The sequence below is a fragment of the Schistocerca cancellata genome, chromosome 7 (genome assembly GCF_023864275.1).
Source record: "Schistocerca cancellata isolate TAMUIC-IGC-003103 chromosome 7, iqSchCanc2.1, whole genome shotgun sequence".
Taxonomy (NCBI): Eukaryota; Metazoa; Arthropoda; class Insecta; order Orthoptera; family Acrididae; genus Schistocerca; species Schistocerca cancellata.
This window is the reverse complement of record NC_064632.1, coordinates 99,103,144-99,115,937: the sequence shown is the minus strand read 5'-3', so window position 1 is coordinate 99,115,937 and position 12,794 is coordinate 99,103,144.

Here is a 12,794-nt window from a genome sequence, read left to right as displayed (position 1 = left end):
TAGAGGTTTATTCTATCCTCGCGATCTGGGCGGTAAAGCTAAGATGCCCATTCCCTGAGACACACAACGTTCCACCGCCACGCCGCACGGTGGTCGCTGAAGTATGCCCAGAGCTTACGGTGACAGGGGACTGGCGGCGCTTACCAGTCCCCAGCTCAGGAACCCCGGGGTCGCGAAGCCCGTACCCAGGAAATAAATGCTGAGCCCCTAGGGGCCACATAAATGTTTCAAGTCCAACCAGAAACTACTGTGTACACATTAATAAATACACAATAAATGCATGACCTACATGTGATATTTCTTTTGTGGTTGGCGTAGTCGAATAATCGCTGCTTTGTCAGTTCGTTCCTTATAAAAATTAAATGCTCTTGCGTGTGCATAAGTACACTGTATCCACACCCGAGTTACCGAAAAGTTTGTTCTTCGTTTCACATAGTTTTTACACAAAATAAAAATACAACTTGTGTAAGTAGGCTGTTTATGTTTTCTTATTGGCAACGTTACGTAGCGCTCTCTGTATGAAAATCACTGGCTGTGCTGTGTGCAGTCTGTGGCTAGTTTGCATTGTTGTCTGCCATTGTAGTGTTGGGCAGCTGGATGTGAACAGCGCGTAGCGTTGCGCAGTTGGAGGTGAGTTGCCAGCAGTGGTGGATGTGGGAAATGAGATGGCGGAATTTTGAGTACAGAATGGATGTCTTGAACTGCAATATATATTATGATTATTAAGGTAAATACATTGTTTGTTCTCTATTAAAATCTTTCATTTGCTAACTATGCCTATCAGTAGTTAGTGCCTTCAGTAGTTTGAATCTTTTATTTAGCTGGCAGTAGTGGCGCTCGCTGTATTGCAGTAGTTCGAGTAACGAAGATTTTTGGTAAGGTAAGTGATTTGTGAAAGGTATAGGTTAATGTTAGTCAGGGCCATTCTTTTGTAGGGATTTTTGAAAGTCAGATTGCGTTGCGCTAAAAAATATTGTGAGTCAGTTTAAGCACAGTCATGAATAATTGTTCAAAGGAGACGTTGCACTTGTAGCAATGCTATGTAGTACGTCCTAACACCTCGGCGCCCAAAAGTACAAGGGATAATGAAGTCTCTAGAATATATCTTAACAAAAGATAGATTGTTCTTTCTTCTGTTTCGCAGATTATTGCTATCAAGCGCTGCGGCAACGATTTTAAATACCTGCGCCCAGAGGATCATAGTGTTTATTTAGAGTATTTAAACGCTGGACGCGCGTTTTGGTATAGGTGCACATAAAAAAAAATATTTCACTTCTTTACTCTCGCACTGTGATGCTTAGCATCTTTACGAACTACAGCTCGTTGGCTGTCCTTTTCTTTAATGACAAATATCTCACATGCAAAGTAGCTGGAATACAATAATATTACAGAGTTCATTCATTCTGCCAACGGGCTCGCCGCGATGGTAATACCGGTTCCCGTCATATCACCGAAGTTGAGCGGTGTCGGGCTTGGTCAGCACCTCGACGCCTGATCGTCGGAGTCTCCTGAGTACTGTTAGCAATCTGGGTGCAATCAGCCCTTGCGATGCCAACTGAGGAGCTTCTTGATTGAGAAACTGTCACGAAAAATGACGGTATCCAGGAGAGCGGTGTGATGACTACATACCCCTCCATATCCACGACCAGTGGCGGCTGTTGGCTGAGGATGACACGGCGGTCGGTCGGTAGCGTTGGACCTTCCGGGGCCTGTTCACCCTGAATATAGAGTTTAGTATAGTTCATTCATTACTGTTTACATTGCCTGTAATACTTCCAACCACTCCTTCACCAAATGGATCGACTCTCCATATCCTATCCATAAATTCTCGTTAACGTTATATTTTCCTGCTGCGTCTCTCCCTTGTATTTAAAGGGCAAGTACTGCTACTATCCACTGTTGATTGCAGGATTGCCATATTAGCAGTTGGTCTGTTTCTTCAGCCACACTCATCCGTTCTTTGGTTGGTTGGTTGGTTCGGGGAAGGAGACCAGACAGCGAGGTCATCGGTCTCATCGGATTAGGGAAGGACGGGGAGGGAAGTCGGCCGTGCCCTTTGAAAGGAACCATCCCGGCATTTGCCTGGAGCGATTTAGGAAAATCACGGAAAACCTAAATCAGGATGGCCGGACGCGGGATTGAACCGTCGTCCTCCCGAATGCGAGTCCAGTGTCTAACTACATCCGTTCTTTCTACGATAATACTACGAGGTAACATTTACACCATTCCAATCTAAGTAGATGCATAAATGCACTGACTGTTGTTCTATATTTTGAAACTCTGTTTTATCATTATCATTGTGAAATTCTATTTTATAATTATCTCCTATCTGTCTTATAAGTTTGCCCTCACCGTACGTAATTTCTAATGTGTCCTCTAAAACGTTAACGCAATGGATCTAACTTCATTGACAGGCCCTAAGGATTCATTTTCACTGCATCTTTACTTTCGTTCGCTCGAACCTTAACGTCTCTAATATTTAATTCTGCATTATAAACGGACTTGCCTTCAGTAGCTTTAAATTATTCCAAGAGTTTGGGCTCATTATACTCTACCTTCTAAATTTCTCTTTAATTTCATTCCTACTGTCTTAGGTTTTATACTGTTAGCATCTAATTTATTCCCTATAGCTTCCGTTTCACCTGTCATTTCCTTAATTTCCGTTATGTTACTATCCAAAATAATAGTCATGTTCTTCAAGCAATCTGCCATTACTACCATTTCGGTATTGACGGTATCTAACAAGCTCATTAACTATTTTGTTCATGTACTGTTAGCATTCAACGTTTTTCTCGTTCCTCGTATATTGTCATCTTGACTATTCCTATTTTATTCCAATGTAACTGGACTGTGGGAAAACCGGAACAGAAGAGAACCGAAGATTTTGAGATGTGGTGTTGCTTACGAAGGTTGAAAATTAGGTGGACTCATTAGGTAACGAATGAGGAGAGTCTGCGCAGAATCGGAGAGGAAAGGAATATGTCGAAAACACTGGCAAGGAGAAGGGACAGGAAGATAGGACATTTGTTAAGACATGAGGAAATGACTTCCATGGTACTAGAAGGAGCTGTAGAGGGTAAAACCTGTAGAGGAAGGCAGAGATTGAAAAACATCCAGCAAATAGTTGAGGACGTAGGTTGCAAGTGCTACTCTGAGATGAAGAGGTTAGCACAAGAGAGGAATTCGTAGCCACATCAAACCAATCAGAAGAGTGATGACCATTAAAAAAAACTTTAATTACTTCTAGTTGGTGGTAGAATTCAGACCACCTATCTCCTGATGTTTCAGTTTTGAGCCAATACAATTGATTAGTATACCCCAATGAATTATCTAACAATGAACAAAAATTACCACGTGATAGTCGTAAATACACTACTGGAAATTGAAATAAGAACACCGTGAATTCATTGTCCCAGGAAGGGGAAACTTTATTGACACATTCCTGGGGTCAGATACATCACATGATCACACTGACAGAACCACAGGCACATAGACACAGGCAACAGAGCATGCACAATGTCGGCACTAGTACAGTGTATATCCACCTTTCGCAGCAATGCAGGCTGCTATTCTCCCATGGAGACGATCGTAGAGATGCTGGATGTAGTCCTGTGGAACGGCTTGCCATGCCATTTCCACCTGGCGCCTCAGTTGGACCAGCGTTCGTGCTGGACGTGCAGACCGCGTGAGACGACGCTTCATCCAGTCCCAAACATGCTCAATGGGGGACAGATCCGGAGAACTTGCTGGCCAGGGTAGTTGAGTTACACCTTCTAGAGCACGTTGGGTGGCACGGGATACATGCGGACGTGCATTGTCCTGTTGGAACAGCAAGTTCCCTTGCCGGTCTAGGAATGGTAGAACGATGGGTTCGATGACGGTTTCGATGTACCGTGGACTATTCAGTGTCCCCTAGACGATCACCAGTGGTGTACGGCCAGTGTAGGAGATCGCTCCCCACACCATGATGCCGGGTGTTGGCCCTGTGTGCCTCGGTCGTATGCAGTCCTGATTGTGGCGCTCACCTGCACGGCGCCAAACACGCATACGACCATCATTGGCACCAAGGCAGAAGCGACTCTCATCGCTGAAGACGACACGTCTCCATTCGTCCCTCCATTCACGCCTGTCGCGACACCACTGGAGGCGGGCTGCACGATGTTGGGGCGTGAGCGGAAGACGGCCTAACGGTGTGCGGGACCGTAGCCCAGCTTCATGGAGACGGTTGCGAATGGTCCTCGCCGATACCCCAGGAGCAACAGTGTCCCTAATTTGCTGGGAAGTGGCGGTGCGGTCCCCTACGGCACTGCGTAGGATCCTACGGTCTTGGCGTGCATACGTGCGTCGCTGCGGTCCGGTCCCAGGTCGACGGGCACGTGCACCTTCCGCCGACCACTGGCGACAACATCGATATACTGTGGAGACCTCACGCCCCACGTGTTGAGCAATTCGTCGGTACGTCCACCCGGCCTCCCGCATGCCCACTATACGCCCTCGCTCAAAGTCCGTCAACTGCACATACGGTTCACGTCCACACTGTCGCGGCATGCTACCAGTGTTAAAGACTGCGATGGAGCTCCGTATGCCACGGCAAACTGGCTGACACTGACGGCGGCGGTGCACAAATGCTGCGCAGCTAGCGCCATTCGACGGCCAACACCGCGGTTCCTGGTGTGTCCGCTGTGCCGTGCGTGTGATCATTGCTTGTACAGCCCTCTCGCAGTGTCCGGAGCAAGTATGGTGGGTCTGACACACCGGTGTCAATGTGTTCTTTTTTCCATTTCCAGGAGTGTATAACATTTTACTACATGGATTAATTCTCTATTTACAGATATTTCCTTGCAGTAGTATGGCAATAGCCAATTCACTGTCGCTGAGTACGCTAATGAATTTTTTGTTGCCAAGATAGCTGTCAATTGTTGCAAGATAGTGGCTGTGGAATGCTCCAACTGTTTTTGTAATAATGTGCAGCCAGTTCATGGTTTCAGTGTCACAGATTGTAGCTGGAGCGATGCATAGATTTTGTTACTGTTAGACGTCTCCGATGCTTGCCCATCTCTTCTGAACAATAGTCGCCACGTGGACAAAGGAAATAGTCCCCCAGTCTTGAGTCTTCAACTTTGAAGTTGTACCTTTGCACTGAGCCTTCAACTGCTTTCTTGTGTCATCAGTCGTTCTGGATGATCTTCTTTTCTACACTCTTACAGCTTTCCTTTATCTTTCTCTTTTGGTTATGTCACAAACGGATTTTGTTTCCGTATCATGTTGGTTAGTTGATTTCGGGGAGGGACCAAAAAGCGAGGTCATCGGTCCAATTGAATTAGGGGAGGATGGGGAAAGAAGTCAACCGTTCCCTTTCAGAATAACTATCCCGTCATTTGCCTGAATCCATTTAGGGAAATCATGGGATATCTATATCTGGATGGTAGGACGCGAGTTTGAACCGTCGTCCTCCGTATTGCGAGTTCAGTGTGCAACCGCTGCGCCACCTCGGTCGGTATATCACTTATAATATGACGTGAGTGATGATTGTCTCTTCGTGAACATATTTAATTTGGCTCTCCTCCATTTCTTTATATTCATTTTTTTGATTTTATATCGTTAATTCTACACTGTTATGTTAGTTCTCTTCAGTCGATGAAGAATGTCGTGTTGAAAAGGAATTATTTCTGTATAATCCAGATCAGAAGTTGTCATAACACAGATGTTGATTTTGTTCATTGCTTACACAAGCTACAATAATATTCGATGTGGTGCTCAGTTAATTTCTGTTAAACACTGGTTCTTTTGCTATCAACATTTTACGTTTTTCCAAAAATGTAAACAATTTAGACACGAGAACGTACTCTCTTGTCACCGTATGCTGTTAACAGAGGATCTCTATCAGTTTCTTTACAAGCTAGCAGGACTTAGGATGTGCCTCTCGGGTCACAGTGAAAACTACTTAATACGATTCCCAAGCGTTGCGCCACATGTCAGTGTTGCTGCAGCTGCGATTCGTTGCCATAGCTGTGTCAGGGATTGTGAAAGTGCTTAGACAAACACTTTCCTTTCACATAACCTCAAACAAGATCAGAATGTGATCGTGATGGCCATTTGCACCACACATCAGCATCAGCAGCGGCACAGAGGAGCCATAGATCAGGCAAATGTGTGTTTAGGTGTTCAAAAATGGTTCAAATGGCTCTGAGCACTATGGGACTCAACATCTTAGGTCATAAGTCCCCTAGAACTTAGAACTACTTAAACCTAACTAACCTAACTGGACATCACACACACCCATGCCCGAGGCAGGATTCGAACCTGCGACCGCAGCAGTCCCGCGGTTCCGGACTGCAGCGCCAGAACCGCTAGACCACCGCGGCCGGCGTTTAGGTGTTCCCGTAAAGCCAAGTGTAGATAAGGAGGTGCACCACCTCGCTGGAAGAATTAACTGATGGATTCGTGTCGCAGCTGAGGGAGAAGCCACCAAAAAGCATGTCTAGGTAGCAAACGCCTCTGACAGATTTATCGATGAAATAGAATGCGCCGTAATTCTTTCCGTCAGCTTCGAACGGAAAACGTCGACCACTGGCGAATGTCGTCCATGGTTTCTGCTCTGCTCTTCCGTTTAACTGCACCATTAGTTTGATGATGATGATGTTTAATTTTGGGGGCGCTCAACTGCGCGGTCATCAGCTCCCGTGCAAGTCCTAATTTTTACACAGTCCAATTTTTAACCCAATCCAATCTAGCAACTGTCACGAATGATGATGATGATGAAGAAATGATGTTGGACGACACAAACACCCAGTCCCCGGGCAAAGAAAATACCCAACCCGGCGGGGAATCGAACCCGGGACCCCGCGATCGAGTGGCATCAACGCTAGCCACTAGACCACGAGCTGCGGGCCCATTAGTTTGACCCGCTTCTTCATCACCAACACTTAACGTCTTTAACGTCTCGTTGTCATTCCCGATTTGTGCAGTGAAATGTCCTGGAATGAGTGTGTGGCATATCAGCAAACTTTACAACTTCGTGCGCAAGCGTTTAAGCACTATTTGGGAAGGTGGTATCTCAAGCTCACGACCTACTCGACGTGTTGATTTCTCACTAATTTTGCCTTTGGGAATGAAGTCCTTGTTCTCAAACTGTTTGTACTAAGCTCCATTGCGTGCCTCCTTCTGAAAGTGTGTGCGAAATGCTCGTTGAACAACAATTCCTGATACCTTTTTTTGTAACTGAAGGACGCACCAGCTATTGTTTTGTGTTGAAGTTGCAGTTTCCTACACTGGCACTATCTGGCGGCGGCAGCCTGCAAAAAAGAGCTGCACCACGACACGTTCCCCCTTCTCTCTTTGGAGAGAGATATTTCAATAAAAATTTTCTGAGTCAGATAAGATATGAAGAGACAAAGAGGCAAAGAAATTCTGCATAACTTGAATATGGAAATAGTAGGAGAAAGCCCCAATGACGATGAGTAAAATTAATCTCTTTTCAGACAAAATGCCGAAAAATATTGAGTAATAGTAGATTTAATTTGTGAAATAATTCATTGTCAACAATAAACCTTGAGGCGGGATGCATCACACAAATGACGCGACTGACGACGTCATTGTTCGGCAGTAGACGATTGATCACTTTAACAAAATTCTTATGTAAAAATGAGCCCGAGAATGAGGAAACGATAAGTAAATAAATCTCAGTTTATTCCTACTATGTAGTAAAGAATAAATAAACAATCCGCACTCAGTATTTTTAACGCGGGAGCTGAAGCATTAGAAAAATACATATAAAGTTATCAGCTGCGATCAGGGTGAATAAGAATTATATTCAGCGTTTCTTATAAACAGGTTACATTGACAATCAGTTTTCTTTTCAGTAAGGATTTTAATAAAGGCTGTATTACTATGACTGCTGGTATTGTTAATAGTTTTATTACATTTCAGTGCAAGACGAGAATTACATGTTTTCTACTTGAAAAGGCTTACGTAAATATTGATGCTTACGGTTCACTCCCTCGCCATTCGGGTACAGATGACGGTAAAGAAACCCGAAAATTCTCAGCAAAAGACAAATTTCTCCTCTGCGTCTCCGTTTATTTTAAAGTTTTGGATTACTTCAGTAGCGGAGGAAAAATTTATGTCATGAAAATTTGTTAGGAATTTTATAACTCGTCGGACACGTAAGCAAGAGTATAAGCGGTATTAAAGATTTTAAACACCGTCAATTTACGTTTTACGAAATATAAGAAGTTTACGTCGCATGTTCAGTTCAACATGCCTTAAGATATTTCACTGTAGCGATGTCTCTTATTGCTGACGAGAGCATTTCTCGTTCGAAGGCTCTGACTCACGCATGACCTTACACACAACAAAGTAGACTCGAGGTCATCTGGATGATGGCGGCAGACGTTTGATATGAAGCCATGGAGATGCGGAGCCGACCGGCGACGGCCGGGGTCACGCATTTGATGACCTCTAATGACATTTGAGACACCGTCACCCGTGCTGTCGATGAAATAGACAAGAACATATGACAGTCGTGCGCATCATGGACTGGCATCATAGCTCTCGATTCTACACCTTCATACAGCTCCTTACTGGGTATCATGAAAGAGGTTAAATGACAATATCAGAGTTACAAAATAAATAAATAAATAATTAAAATAAGAAAGTGATGTTGCCCTGGCAGAAGCCCTGATTCATTCATTTGTTTCAACAGAAGTTAGAACTGGTTTCTGTGTATTGGATGATTATTGCGATCTGTAGGCGGTGGGAATTTACACTCATAATTGACTTTGTGTTGGAATTTCTGTTTTACAAGTTACATAAACAGTGTAACACGTGGTAACAATGGTGACTGCGGCAAGCACTATCGCGCATTACGAGTACGGCAAACGACCAATTCGTTGCGGCGGAAGCACACCTAGCACGTGTATTTATAAACGTTTGTCTGTGCCATCACCAGATGGATTCATTGAGGATCGAAGAAGCTCGTGAATACGTCAGAAGATTACAACCCACATCCAGTTTTGGCAGATGTGAGTACCAATTCACTTTTTTTTGCGTGTGTCTTTAAATGTTGTCACATGTGTTGGTCACGACAGCCCTATCGTCTACCTTGTGTGTGTCGTGAATGTCTCACTTGAATTAACCTTCTCCTTCACTCAGAAGCACTCAATTCACATCTCTGTTCCTTTCATATACTTTCAGCTTTGAATGTACACAGTCATGTTTACGTACCCATTGAATGGGAAATTTTTATAATACAAAAGATGAGCTACATAGGAAACGCTGTTAACGTTGAAATTACATATGGAATTTCATTATCGAATTACTTGGCCATGTTTCTGATGATTCATCTTAGTGGCCTGATCCTTACATATAAATAGTTTCCTCAAACAGTAACATTACATGTGGATACGTGGTATTCACTTTCTGTGAATCACCAATTGTTTTTGCGATTACACATTATAAGTGATGGAGTTTAGATGAAGCATCTATTGCTTACGAATTTACATTTCATTTTTCTTCTAGTATAAATAAATTATTACACGCAACTGCCTCCGCCCATGATCCACAGACCTTGCCGTTGGTGGAGAGGCTTGCGTGCCTCAGCGATACAGATAGCCATACCGTAGGTGCTACCACAACGGAGGGGTATCTGTTGAGAGGCCAGACACACGTGTGCTTCCTGAGGAGGGGCAGCAGCCTTTTCAGTAGATGCAGGGGCAACAGTCCGGATGATTGACTGATCGGGCCTTGTAACACTATCCAACTCGGTCTGCTGTGCTGGTACTGCGAACGACTGAAAGCAAGGGAAAACTACAGCCGTAATTTTTCCCGAGGGCATGCAGCTTTACTGTATGGTTAAATGATGATGGCATCCTCTTGGGTAAAATATTCTGGAGGTAAAAAAGTATCCCACTCGGATCTCCGGGAGGGGCCTACTCAGGAGGACGTCGTAATCAGGTGAAAGAAAACTGGCGTTCTACGGATCGGAGGGTGGGTTCTCAGATCCCTTAATCGGACATGTAGGTTAGAAAATTTAAAAAGGGAAATGGATAGGTTAAAGTTAGATATAGCGGGAATTAGTGAAGTTCGGTGGCAGGAGGAATAAGACATCTGGTCAGGTGAATACAGGGTTATGAATACAACATCAAATATGTTTAATGCAGGAGTAGGTTTAACAATAAATAAAAAATAGGAATGCGGGTAAGTTACTACAAACAGCATAGTGAACACATTGTTGTTGTGGTCTTCAGTCCTGAGACTGGTTTGATGCAGCTCTCCATGCTACTTTATCCTGTGCAAGCTTCTTCATCTCCCAGTACCTACTGCAACCTACATCCTTCTGAATCTGCATAGTGTATTCATCTCTTGGTCTCCCCCTACGATTTTTACCCCCACGCTGCCCTCAAATACTAAATTGGTGAACCTTTGATGCCTCAGAACATGACCTACCAACCGATCCCTTCTTCTAGTCAAGTTGTGCCACAAACTTCTCTTCTCCCCAATCCTATTCAATTCTTCCTCATTAGTTATGTGATCTACTCACCTAATCTTCAGCATTCTTCTGTTGCACCACATTTCGAAAGCTTCTATTCTCTTCTTGTCCTAACTATTTACCGTCCATGTTTCACTTCCATACATGGCTACACTCCATACAAATACTTTCAGAAATGACTTCCTGACACTTAACTCTATATTCGATGTTAACAAATTTCTCTTCTTCAGAAACGCTTTCCTTGCCATTGCCAGTCTACATTTTATTTCCTCTCTACTTCGACCATCATCAGTTATTTTGCTCCCCAAATAGCAAAACTCCTTTACTACTTTAAGTGTCCCATTTCGTAATTTAATACCCTCAACAACACCCGACTTAATTCGACTACATTCCATTATCCTCGTTTTGCTTTTGTTGATGTTCATCTTATATCCTCCCTTCAAGACAGCATCCATTCCGTTCAACTGGTCTTCAAAGTCCTTTGCTGTCTCTGACAGAATTACAATGTCATCGGCGAACCTCAACGTTTTTATTTCTTCTCCATGGATTTTAATACCTACTCCGAATTTTTCTTTTGTTTCCTTTACTGCTTGCTCAATATACAGATTGAATAACATCGTGGAGAGGCTACTACCCTGTCTTACTCCCTTCCCAACCACTGCTTCCCTTTCATGTCCCTCGACTCTTATAACTGCCATCTAAATAGCCTTTCGCTCCCTGTATTTCACCCCTGCCACCTTTAGAATTTGAAAGAGAGTATTCCAGTCAACATTGTCAAAAGCTTTCTCTAAGTCTACAAATGCTGGAAACGTAGGTTTGCCTTTCCTTAATCTTTGTTCTGAGATAAGTCGTAAGGTCAGTATTGCCTCATGTGTTCCAGTATTTCTACGGAATCCAAACTGATCTTCCCCGAGGTCAGCTTCTACTAGTTTTTCCATTCGTCTGTAGAGAATTCGTGTTAGTATTTTGCAGCTGTGGCTTATTAAACTGATTGTTCGGTAATTTTCACATCTGTCAACACCTGCTTTCTTTGGGATTGGAATTATTATATTCTTCTTGAAGTCTGAGGGTATTTCCCCTGTTTCATACATCTTGCTCACCAGATGGTAGAGTTTTGTCAGGACTGGCTCTCCCAAGGCCGTCAGTAGTTCCAATGGAATGTTGTCTACTCCGGGGGCCTTGTTTCGACTCAGGTCTTTCAGTGCTCTGTCAGACTCTTCACGCAGTATCGTATCTCCCATTTCATCTTCATCCTCTTCCATTTCCATAATATTGTCCTCAAGTGCATCGACCTTGTATAGACCCTCTATATACTCCTTCCACCTTTCTGCTTTCCCTTCTTTGCTTAGAATTGGGTTTCCATATGAGCTCTTGATATTCATACAAGTGGTTCTCTTATCTCCAAAGGTCTCTTTAATTTTCCTGTAGGCAGTATCTATCTTACCCCTAGTGAGATAAGCCTCTACATCCTTACAGCTGTCCTCTAGCCATCCCTGCTTAGCCATTTTGCACTTCCTGTCGATCTCATTTTTGAGACGTTTGTATTCCTTTTTGCCTGCTTCATTTACTGCATTTTTATATTTTCTCCTTTCATCAATTAAATTCAATGTTTCTTCTGTTACCCAAGGATTTCTACTAGCCCTCGTCTTTTTACCTACTTGATCGTCTGCTGCCTTCACTACTTCATCCCTCAAAGCCACCCATTCTTCTTCTACTGCATTTCTTTCCCCCATTCCTGTCAATTGTTCCCTTATACTCTCCCTGAATCTCTGTACAACCTCTGGTTCTTTCAGTTTATCCAGGTCCCATCTCCTTAAATTGCTATCTTTTTGCAGTTTCTTCAGTTTTAATCTACAGGTCATAACCAATAGATTGTGGTCAGAGTCCACATCTGCCCCTGGAAATGTCTTACAATTTAAAACCTGGTATCTAAATCTCTGTCTTACCATTATATCTGATACCTTCTAGTATCTCCAGGGTTCTTCCATGTATACAACCTTCTATCATGATTCTTAAACCAAGTGTTAGCTATGATTAAGTTGTGCTCTGTGCAAAATTCTACCAGGCGGCTCCCACTTTCATTTCTTAGCCCCAATCCATATTCATCTACTACGTTACCTTCTCCCCCTTTTCCTACAGTCGAATTCCAGTCACCCATGACTATTAAATTTTCGTCTCCCTTCACTATCTGAATAATTTCTTTTATTTCTTCATACATTTCTTCAATTTCTTCGTCATCTGCAGAGCTAGTTGGCATATAAACTTGTACTACTGTAGTAGATGTGGGCTTCGTATCTATCTTGGC